Genomic DNA, 12,036 nt, shown 5'->3' on the forward strand with positions numbered 1-12,036 from the left:
TTACATACAGGTAAAAAAAAGTAATATAATGAAAAGAGTGATATTGGTTCAATAAACACATTTTGTGCAGGGAGTTCCGGTATGCTGATTATACTGCCAGTTTGCCTGGTTAACACCGAAGAGGCTGGAGGAGAACAACCGACGGATTCTACGAAGCTGTGTGCTGAGTGCTATTCGAAAGATGTAGCATGCCAAAACTGGTTCATATCCACGCTTCATGCCTTACACTGAACTCCATAAAATAGACGAAGCAAACGGCACTGGCAATAGATAGCGTTGTTCACGAAAGCGCGGGCCGCAGCGGAGCAACCAAAACAGGACGGCCAACCGACACTCCGTGAGTAGCGTCACGTCCGCCAGTTCTCCCATTTTTGGCGTCCCTCACCTTACGCTTCCGGAAGCGACTTGGGCGTGTCGGCTGCGGGTTTCTGAGAAGCGATTGCAGCTTTTTTTGCGGACACAATCGAGAACAAATTTACACACATGATTTCCAAGGTTCCTTCTTTACAACCACAGTGTTTCATGTAATTTGAAAGCCGTTCCAGCTTCCTTTTAAGCAACCCTGGGACAGGTTCGAAAATGGCCGCATAAGGAGGAATAAGCTTATATCAGGAATTTCACCGCTAAATCAAACAAATAATCATTACACTGCGTGTACCATGCGCTTATCCTGAATCCTTCGTCCCCAGAAAGACATGATTAGGTTTCCACACCCTCGGAGTCGCGAAAAAGACCCTGACCATTGCAGGAATGACACGTGTTCGTGTGCTTGCAAAACCTGCAGGTTCCAGTTTTCACCAGCAACTCGGGATATCAGGGGCCGTATTCTATGAGGAGCCATACTGCATTTCATTTGGTGGGACATCAGCGTTACGGCAGCATCAGACGAAAGCAGCAGACGGCCATTTACAGAAATCACAATGTAGTGGGTCCTCATACAAGTGATAGCCTTCACCACTCGCCGCACGCACCGACTCACCATTAGCTTGATATCGCAGCCAATGGTCAGGTCGCTTCCCAAGGACATTTGAAAGTCGCGGCTACGTCTCCGAAGAACAGTGACCGACGCCAGAGGACCAAATGGATGCGGAAGGGGAAATGGACAAGAGATCCCTCGGGTGTACGGCCCTATGCCTCGACAGGGTATATTACCTGCTGCATGCTGGTTCCGTTTCGCTCTAGACCATTTTATCATGGGTGCCGCCAAATTGGTCGTGACGCCGAACGCGAACGCCATGGCTGCTTGTGCGGTCGACTGGAGCGGCGTTTGGAGGAGCGCGTGACAGAGGAGCCCCAGATGCAGATGTCGTCGGAATTCATTGAGATAATGACGGTATAATGTAGATTGACAGGGAGTATTATAAGTGTTAGATTAAACAAAGTAGAGCTGAGCACTCCGTCCAGGGGCACGCCCCGGTAGGTGTAATGCACAGGTGTCGAGCCATCTTCACACATGATAAAAAATATCGTTTTGGTCCGATAGCTTTGGATCCACTTATACATCCGTCCACCGATTCCAAAAGCCTCGAGCGCATCAAGGTGACCTCATGTGTCACGTCATCGTAAGCACCTTTGACATCAAGGAAAAGATCCACGCACACGCGACTCTGGCGTTTCTGTTGGTGAACTGTGGACACAAGATGAATTACGTTGTGTATACAGGAGCGACCACGTCGGAAACCCGCCATGGCATTAGAGAACACGTTATAGTGTTCAAGGTACCACTCAAGACGCCCCAGAAGCATTGTTTCCATGACTTTCTTCCCACACACCTGGCCAAAGCTGTTGGCCTGTGTGATTAGAGGTCGAGCGGGGGGTTTCCGCGGTTTTAGTAGTGGTATCATGCGACTGGATTTCCACTGGGGAGGAACAACTCCGTCTTCTAAACACATAGATTGCGGCGCAGGTTGCACCGAAACGTTAACATGCCGGCCAAAGATCATAGATTTCACTGTTTTCGGCGCCACGGGAGGCGTAACTGTTTCGCAAATAGGATGTTGCAATTCACTGCGCTAATAAGCTGTCACAGCCGTTCTAAGTGTCTTTTAGAGGTTACTTCGAGTAGCGTTTCATGGAACGTGCCCTCTATTCATGTCCCGTCCTTGACAAAATTAATCAGGCTCTTTGGGTTGCTTCTGACTCGTATTGTCAAACATTTAATTAAGGCTTCCCAATGTATCAAACGCTCTTAAAAGTGAGGATAAATTTTCTCTTTATCTTAGATTTATTTATATTTTGAGGGTTGCCATAAGTGCTCCACTATACGGCTCAGAAGCAAACCGTGCAACGTGGTTACTTTCAGCAAAGGCGCCACGCAATAAACAGCTTCAGAAGTAATGCAGAATCCGAGGCAATATGTGCACCTGATTAACGAGCCCTGCTTCATCAATACTTCCGAACGTGCGCGGCTGCTTCTAAAAAAATTGCTGCGAGAATGAGCAAAACATGGAGGGTGTGCCGGCGAGTAGAACTCTAAAAAAAAATCGTGAGAAGGCGTTGCTTGAAACTGCGGTATTTCTTGTTTTTTTTCATTTTAAACATTTTGTTGCTGCATGAGGTACTTTACGGCGCAGTTGTTTCTTCCTTAATTTATGTACATGCCATAAAGCGAAAGTCCGAACTGCTTTTTTTTTTTCTACTGCCAGCAGAACCTTTGCCCCTTTTCTGCTGCAGTATTCTGAAGAATACACCCACCCTGCTGAAGCAACTAGGCTGCTGTGATGATGCTTACCATTTCTGTGAACCATAAATATACTGTGTCAGTTATTTAGTTTTCAGCACAGGCATAAAAACAAAGGTTTCGTTTGCCTATTCCTGAATTCCATTTTAGCAAGATGGGCATCCAGCAGCGCAAAGTTAAAATGAAAGTGGAAGTGAGGCCGAGCTCAACTTTTCTGGATGGTGTTTCACACTCCCCAGATATGTAGATTGTTGCTGCGTCGTTAGTCTGTTAAAAAAAAAAAACGCGCTTCCTTTACCGTCTGAAACCGGACTAGAGTTTGAGTGCAGCCCGTTCAATCTATTTGCGTCTTATGTTTTTAGCCTATCATGTTTTAAGCTCATTCGCCTTATAACCATGACTGCACTGTTAACATGTTTCAACTCTCTATCACCACAAACTGCAAGAATACGTAATTTTTGTACCTGTGAATGAAACTCTGCAGTCCGACATAAATACACTGATTTTAGAATTTCAGAGGACTGAAGAAAAAGAAATTGAACTAGTTAACTTAAGTCCGCCTTTCTAAGCGTTAAAGGTGACTACTGTGGCATTTGAAGTTAAATGTTTATTTTCTTTTAAGCAATTAAACGTACATGTAAAAGTGATTATTTATGCTAAAAGAGGTCTCACTGCAATATGTTGTAATACGCTGCTGTCACTTGGCAGCAGCAGCGACAGCAAAGATAACTGCTCACAGTTTGTTCTGCGAATCTTCTACGCAGGCGTGTTCACCGTCTTCATGTCAGCCTGGGAAACTGAAGCTGTGCTACGCATGATAACATCGCCAGTGTTACGCCAGCTGCCCCATACATGAGCGGCGCAGCGGTCCACGACATCAAGCGATCATCGACGGGATTGGCTGAGCCAATAACAGCAATGTTATAAAACCACCGGAAAAATTAGCCGACGATTACTTGGCAGCAGCGGCGACAGCAAAGATCAACTGCTCACCATTTTTTTCTAAGAATCTTCTACAGAGATTGGTGCTGCGTATCAGCCTTTTATTTTTTGATTGCTAAGTTCGAGCTTTCGCTGCTGCTGCCAGTGTTTCCTGTATTGTGTTGCTTCCTGTACTGAGCGATGCCTAAGGAAATTGCCGCACTTACGGAAGAATGAAAGCAGGAAATTCGATCTGAACTGAAGGAGTTCAAGGGCACTTTTGACAGGGACTTCAGAAAAGAAATGATAGAGATCAAGGGGAGTCTGAGCTATATAAGCGACGGATATGAGGAAATGCGGGCTGAGAACAAGGCCCTAAAGGAAGCTAGCCAGAAACTTGAAGCGCGATGTAGTGACCGTGAAAACCAAGTAAAAGCCCATGAAAATATAATTGTAAACATGGAACGGTATTGCTGTAACGCGAATATAGAAATCAAAGGCGTCCCATTCAGTTCATCTGAAAACATTTCTGACATTGTCGCCAAAATTGCCACCAAGCTGAACGTTCCTTTCGATCCTCCTGGTATCGAGGTTGCTCACCGTGTCCAATTGGCAAATGACTCCTCTGTCAGAAACATACTTGTACAGTTTACCCGCAAGGCAGAGTCGTGTAAACTTTCTTGTCAAAGCTCGCCAAATACGACTAGTCGGGAAGGACCTTAGGTTTGATACAGAGGGATGAGTGTTCGTGAACGAGCACTTATGCCAAGAACTAAAACGCCTTCTTGGTAAAGTCTCTGCGCAAACGCGAAGAAAAATGGAAGTACTACGTCTGGGTGCGCAATGGAAAAAATTTTGCCCGACAAACTGACGCTTCTTCGGTCATCAAGATTGCATGCAATGAGGATATTCTAAGAATGAAGAACTCACCAGGAAACTGAGCGCTGAAAATTGCCGTTTGCGCTGGCATGACGGAACTTGATAAAAAGACGCATGATAACACAGTGCAATGCATTACGCAAGCAAAAATCTATCTTGGTGGCGTCCTGCCTCATAAGTTAAAAGCCTGTGTGCATGAACAGGATTCTTTCACGGTGTTACACCTTAACATTCGTTCAATGAAATACAAACATGAGATAATATTAATAACCTCCTGAATTACCTCCCTGAATGTCTTGATTGCTATATGTTCACTGAGACTTGGTGTCAACAAAAAAGGGACTTTAATCATTTAGTCCCTTTTTCACTTTTATACTTAAACTGCCTGTCACGAGGAAGGGGCGTGGCCATTTATGTAAAATCTTCTTATAAATGTGAACTCGTTGTGCAAATTTCAGCCTCGACAGAAAACTATGAAATACTAGCATTACGCCATAACAAATACATATCTGCAGTCTACCTGCCTCAGAGCAGAAACTACGATGTCTTTTGCCAAAATCTAAACCATTTTCAAGAATTCTGCTCTTTAAACCAATATAGCTTTGTTATGGGTGGGGATTCCAATCTTAATATGAATGAGAAGAGCACAGCATCATTAACATGCTCTAGCATAATTGAATCGAATGGTTTTACTAATGTCATTTCTTCTCCAACAAGAATTACGCCGTTTAGCCTGAGCATCATTGATCTTTATATAGTTAACGCTGACATAGTTCATTTTGCTGCCACTTCGTCACGTGATATTAGTGACGACTGTCCGATTTTTGTATCCGTTGAGAAGCGCCGTTGTGTAATTCATATCCTTTTATAAAGTTCCAATCATCCAGTAATGAAAACCTAATCTCGTTTCGACAAGCCATACAGAACATGGACTGGTTAGATATTTATAATTACACTTGCGCGAATGAAGCGTACAATTCATTTATTGAAACTTTTAAGGGTATCTACTGTTCTCATTTTCCATGGGTAACAAAGCAGAAACATAAAAAATTAGGGAAACCTTGGGTTACCCCTGAACTTTACGAAAAGATTAAAACAAAAGATAAACTTTATCCAACATTTCCATTAGGCAGGAACAAAGAAGGTTTAGTTGTTTTTAAGAAGGTTAGGAAATCTTTTGAATACAGAACTACGTAGGACAGGAAGAGGCTATTATTATCAACTGTTCCAGGAAAATAGGCGCGACAATCGGAAAGTAATGTGGCGGGCTGTGAATGAGATAATCAATAGCCCAAATAGCAATTAGAACATCGGTGAACTTTTCATTGATGGATGGCCAGTAACGGGCGCCGCCTTAGCGGTCTGTTTCAATCGATACTTCGTTAACCTGTCTTCATTAACCTATGCCTTCATTAACGTAGTGTTTACTACTTACAATAAAGATGTGGCTCGCTGTATTGCAAAACAAGTAAGAAATTCCTTGTTTCTTCAGCCTGCTGGCCCATCTGAAGTTTTTTCTACGCTTATGGCACTTAAAAACAGCTCTAGCTCAGACACTGAGGGTTTCACCATTAAACCAATTAAATTTATGGCCGACATTCTTGCACCATGTCTATCGCATGTTTTTTAACCTATCCATTTCTTCCATTGTATTTCAAAATAAAGTGAAACAGGCGAAATTTATTATTTTTCATAAAGGTGGCTCAAAACATGAAATGCGCATTTACCGCCCGGTGTAGATTTTACCCGTATTTTCAAAAGCCACTGGAGAAGATTTTACTAAGGCGCTCAGAACGCTTCAGCAATCGACAATCCCTCATAGATGATTCTTAGTTCGGTTTTCGACCACGCCTATCAACTGAATCTGCTCTGCTGACACAAAAAAAACTCATTTTACAAAATATAGATGAAAAAACTACTAACCTTAGGCATATTTATTGACTTCAGCAAAGCCTTTGACCGCATCAATCATCATATTCTACAAGACAAATTGCAAAAGTACGGAGTCAGGGGAAGTGCATTGCAGCAGATGACATTATATATTGATAAACATCAGCAGTGTGTTAGCATTAACAGCTTGTGTTCCTCCTTTGAATATATTAAGTGTGGTGTACCTCAGGGAAGTATACTGGGTCCTTTTTTCCTTTTTTTATATTAATGACCTGGCACAGTTTATAGTTACGGAAGAAATTATAATTTATGCCGACGACACTAGTTTGTTTCTTTCAAGAGTATCTGCATGTGAATTACTTGTGAAAGGAAATTCCGTTCTAGAAAAGTACTACACTCGTCCAATATGAACTCCTTAAAAATTAACACGAAAGCTAAAGCAATAATTTTCCGTCCAGTAAACCGCACAGTATTTGCACTTACGTCGATTACCCTGTGCACCAATAGCATTGAAGTCGTCACCAAACGCAAAAATCTAGGAGACATTTTTGATTAACATCTTAAGTGGTCTGGCCATATTCAACATCTTACAAGTAACTTATCAAAAGCTGTAGGTGTCATTTGTCGATGTCGTGATATACTACCTGTAGCAATTAACAAAATGATATACCATGCATTACTTCACTCGCAAATTAACTATTCCCAATTAGTCTGGGAGACCGCAGCCCGTACACATATTAACCACATACTCATCATGCAGAAAAAGCATCCGTATTATTTCCTCCGCCGATTTCGTGGCACATACACCACCGTTATTTATCCTACAGAATATTCCACCAGTAAACAAAATGTTAGAGTATAACGTCCTGCTTCTTACGAAATCCATGACCTCCCACCGCAGTAAATTCTTTTCCAAACTTGCATCCTTGCAAAAAATGGGTCCACCCAGATATACACGTCAAAGTAAGAAATGGGCAGTACCTCAGGTTCGCACCAACTATGGGAGGCAAATGATAACAACACTTAATTCAAATGAATGGTGGCGTGAAAATGCTGGCTATAAAAGAAATGTTTTTATGAGAAATTGTCTCAGTAAGAAGGATAATGACAGTTTTTTCTCAGAATTTTTTTTGTGCATGCTTGTACATCCTCGGTGTTTCTCCTTATAAAAAGAAAATTCGCCTCTCTATCTCTATTATCTTAGTGAACATCTTATTTTGTACTCATGTCTCTTAGAACTACTTAGTAGCGTTGTGTATTAGATGTCTGATTATGATTTCATGTATTGTTCTTCTTGACTGTCATATTGTGTCGTATTCACTTTCATTTAATTGGTAAAAAAGAACCTTACATATTGCCGCATGCAAGAAGACGCCAAAGATGAAGACTTGTTCTACGAGCGCGAGGCAAGAAGAAGAAGAAGCTAAAGTGCGCAGGGACTTTTTCTGGTTAACCAGTAAACCGTTTTACCTTCAGCTCTCCTCGGGGTTCTACCGAGTCCTGACACTGGTGGAGGTGCTGGGTATGCAAAGGACTCTTTCCGGCACTCCACAGCGAGTCCCGGACATGGACACGCCTGTTCATCGCGCTAGCCGCCGGCGTCTAGGCCTTTCCCCGGAGTCTCTTCAAATGTCAAAGTTCGCCGGGTCTTCCAAGCCATGGCACCTCCCACCCCTACGTCGGTGACTCTTCACAACACCAAGGTACCGGAGTGCTTCCGCGGGAACGCGTTTGAAAATGTGGAAGACTGGCTCGACCAGTTTGAACGAGTGGCCAAGTTCAACCAGTGGAGCGTGGACCAGAAGCTTTGCAATGTTTATTTTGCACTTCAGGATACTGCTAGAACTTGGTATGAAAACCACGAGGCCAGCTTGTCCACATGGAATGACTTCCGCTGCCAGCTGGTGGACACTGTTGCCACTACTGATCGACGAGAGAATGCGCTGCGCCTGCTTGAAGTGTGCGTCCAGAAGCCAAATGAAAACGTAGCTATGTTTGCGGAAGACATGGTTCGACTTTTTCGCCGTGCCGACCCCGATATGACTGAGCAAAGGAAGCTACGACATCTCATGCATGGCGTCAAGGAGCAGGTGTTTGCTGGCTTGGTGCGCAACCCACCTCAAACCGCCAGTGAGTTCGTCAAGGACGCTACAGCTATAGAGCGAGCCCTCCAAGAACGGTGCCGCCAGTACGGCCGACCCTTCACCGGTGTTCCACCGACTGCGGCGGCACTCACTGCAACCGATGGGAACACTCTTCGAGACCTCATTCGAGAAATTGTCCTTGAGGAGCTGCAGCGAATTACTGCTACGAGCGTTCAGTCACCAGAGGCCGTCGCAGCAGCCGTTAGGAAAGAGCTCCGGCATGCTGTGTCACCGTCTGCACAATACCACGAGTCTCATCCAGTTGACAGCGCGGCAGCCGTTTGCGAACCATACCACGTGCCCCAACCCAACAGCAACACGGCCGTCAATACGGCGCCTTACTATGAGCCAGAGCCGCAACCCGCGAGCTATGCGGAAGTCCTTCGTCGTCCGCCGCCAGACCACGCCCCACCGAGCTCAGCGAGCCGTCAGCAGACGCGGTTCTTCCAGGAGCCTCAGTGGGCACGTCCCGGTCGCCCTCAGCCGCGCCGAACTGACCTGTGGCGCTCTTATGACAGCCGACCATTCTGCTTCTTCTGCGTACAACTTGGCCATGTGTATCGGTACTGCCGCTACCGCCAAGAGGGGCAGACCTTTCTGCCTGGTTCTGCTCGACGCCATTTCGGCGCTGGCCGTGCCCAACTCGAGGACCCACCGCTCAGCAGGGAAGCCGACTCACCGGGCTTCCGCCGCCGCTCCCCATCTCCACGGCGTTATTCTTCACCGACGCGTCGTAGCGATGCTGACGTCAGCGGACGGCGGACCCCGAGCCCTCGCCGGGGAAACTAACCGCCGCAACCTCGCGAGGGGAGGTTGCAACCAGTCGAAAAGTTTCAAAGCCCTCACTACCGCCTCAACTGCCGACCGCAACCCACGACTGTGACGCCTCTGTTCACATTGACGCTGCCGCACTACCACCGAAAATGCCGCCTACATTAGCGCCGAACATGCCGAACCAGATAAGCAGCCCCGACGACGAAAATAACAGCGCCGACCTTACCGCACTTCCGCCCTAAATGCGAGAGATACGAGCAACCCAGACGACGTTGTTAGCGCTAACCTCGCCGTTTGCATTGATGGGCTGGAGGTACACGCTCTGGTGGATACCGGGGGGATTTTTCAATCATTAGTCAAAAACTGGCTGACAAGCTGCGCAACGTAAAAACCAAATGGACTGGGTCAGTAATAAGAAGTGCTGGGGGTCAGCTACTGGCACCGACTGGGAAGTGCACTGCCCGCATAGGAATTGGAAATTCAGTGTTCGTTGGCAGCTTCATTATCCTCTCAGACTGTTGCAAAGACCTCATCTTGGGCATGGACTTTCTGCGCCTTCATGGGGCTGTGATCAGCTTTCGGGACAACGTCGTTGCCTTCACCAAAAATCATGGAGACCTTCGTTATGCGCAAGTACCACTGATGCCCTTACGAGTTGCCAATGAGGGGGTGACATTACCTCCGCGATCGTGCTCTCTTGTTGAAGTGAAGTGCGACGTGGCGCATACCAACGGTGGCGTCGCCGAACGGGCCGTCACCCTGATACTCAGCCGAGGTGTTTCTATAGCTCAAGGACTAGTCAGTTTGGCCAATGGGCACGCCGAAGTGCTGCTGACAAACTTCAGCGATGAGCGTCGGCAAATTCCGAAAGGCACAACTGTGGCCTTCTTCGATAGCGTCCCAAGTGACCAAGACTATTTCGTGCTGCAACTGGAAGGATCAGTGAGCAAGGCGCCCGCACCCATAGTCAATCTGAGCCCAAATCTGTCGTCTTCAGAACGGGAACGTCTTTTGGATCTCATAGATCACTTTCGAGACTGTTTTGCTTCAGAATCGCGGGTCGGCCAAACACCTTTGACCAAACATCGCATTATCACGGTTGACGCGATTCGCCCGATTCGACAAAATCCTTACCGTGTGGCTCCGAAAGAGCGCAAGGCTATTCAGCGTCAGGTGGCCGAAATGCTTCGAGACGACGTTATCCAGCCGTCACAGAGTCCCTGGGCTTCCCCCGTGGTACTTGTTTAAAAAAAAGGACGGCAGCTTACGATTTTGCATTGACTACCGCAATCTCAATCAAGTGACCAAAAAAGACGTGTACCCCCTCCCTCGCATCGATGATTCCCTTGATCGGCTACGAAATGCACGTTACTTCTCTTCAATGGACTTGAAAAGTGGATATTGGCAAATTGAAGTAGATGAGAGGGATCGGGAGAAGACAGCATTCATCACTCCTGACGGATTTTACGAGTTTAAGGTTCTTCCATTCGGTTAATGCTCGGCACCAGCACCATTTCAGAGGCTGATGGACACTGTGCTCTCAGGACTCAAGTGGCAAACATGCCTGGTGTATCTTGACGACGTGCTCGTGTTTTCGGCAACCTTAGAGGAGCATCTGCGCCGTTTGGTAGCTGTTTTTCAGGCCATACGATCTGCGGGCCTCACACTAAAACCCGAGAAGTGCCACTTTGGTAACGAGGAGCTGCAATTCTTAGGACACGTTGTTAGCCACGAAGGTGTCCGGCCTGACCCCGAAAAGCTCTCTGCAGTCGCCAAGTTCCCAACACCTACGGACAAAAAGACGCTTAGGCGCTTCCTGAGGCTTTGCGCCTATTACCGTCGATTTATTGCTGGCTTCTCACGAGTTGCCTGGCCATTAACTTCACTGACACGCGACAACGCTGTCTTTCGCTGGGGTGAAGAAGAGCACCAAGCGTTTAGTGAACTCCGGAGACGCCTACAGACGCCACCTGTCCTGGCGCACTTTGATGACGACGCCCCTACCCTGCTTTATACCGATGCAAGCAATGTGGGTTTAGGTGCTGTATTGGTGCAGCGCCAGGATGGTGTGGAAAAAGTGATTGCTTATCCCAGCAGGACTCTGTCTAAAGCTGAAGTGAACTACTCGGCAACAGAAAAGGAATGCCTTGCAGTTGTATGGGCGGTTATGAAATTCCGCCCTTACTTGTACGCTCGCCCCTTTCAAGTCGTTAGCGATCATCACTCTCTCTGTTGGCTGACGAACTTAAAGGACCCTTCAGGGAGACTCGCGCATTGGAGCCTTCGGTTGCAAGAGTTCGACATGACGGTTATTTACAAATCCGGAAAGAAGCATGCGGATGCTGACTGCCTTTCGCGAGCATCAGTCGGACCCTCCACAATGACCGATGAAGACACTGCTTTTTTAGGAGTCATAGATGACGCAACTCTTGCCCAACAGCAGAGATAGGTCCAGGAATTGCTCCCTCTTATTGGTTTCTTGGAGAAGCGAACTACGGATGTGACTAAGATTTTCGCCCGCAGCTTCTCGTCATTCTTTCTTCGCAACGACGTAATTTACAAGACGAACTTCCGTCGTGGGGGGAACAGTCATCTACTCGTCGTCCCAACAGCTCTTCGCACGGAAGTCTTGCAAGCGTGTCACGACGAGCCAACCGCCGGCTACCTAGGCTACGCCCGCACGTTGGCTAGAGTACAGCGCGGATAATACTGGCCGAAACTACCGGTGACAGTGAAGCACTATGTACG

This window comes from Amblyomma americanum, chromosome 3 (genome assembly GCF_052857255.1).
Source record: "Amblyomma americanum isolate KBUSLIRL-KWMA chromosome 3, ASM5285725v1, whole genome shotgun sequence".
In the NCBI taxonomy this organism is placed as follows: domain Eukaryota; kingdom Metazoa; phylum Arthropoda; class Arachnida; order Ixodida; family Ixodidae; genus Amblyomma; species Amblyomma americanum.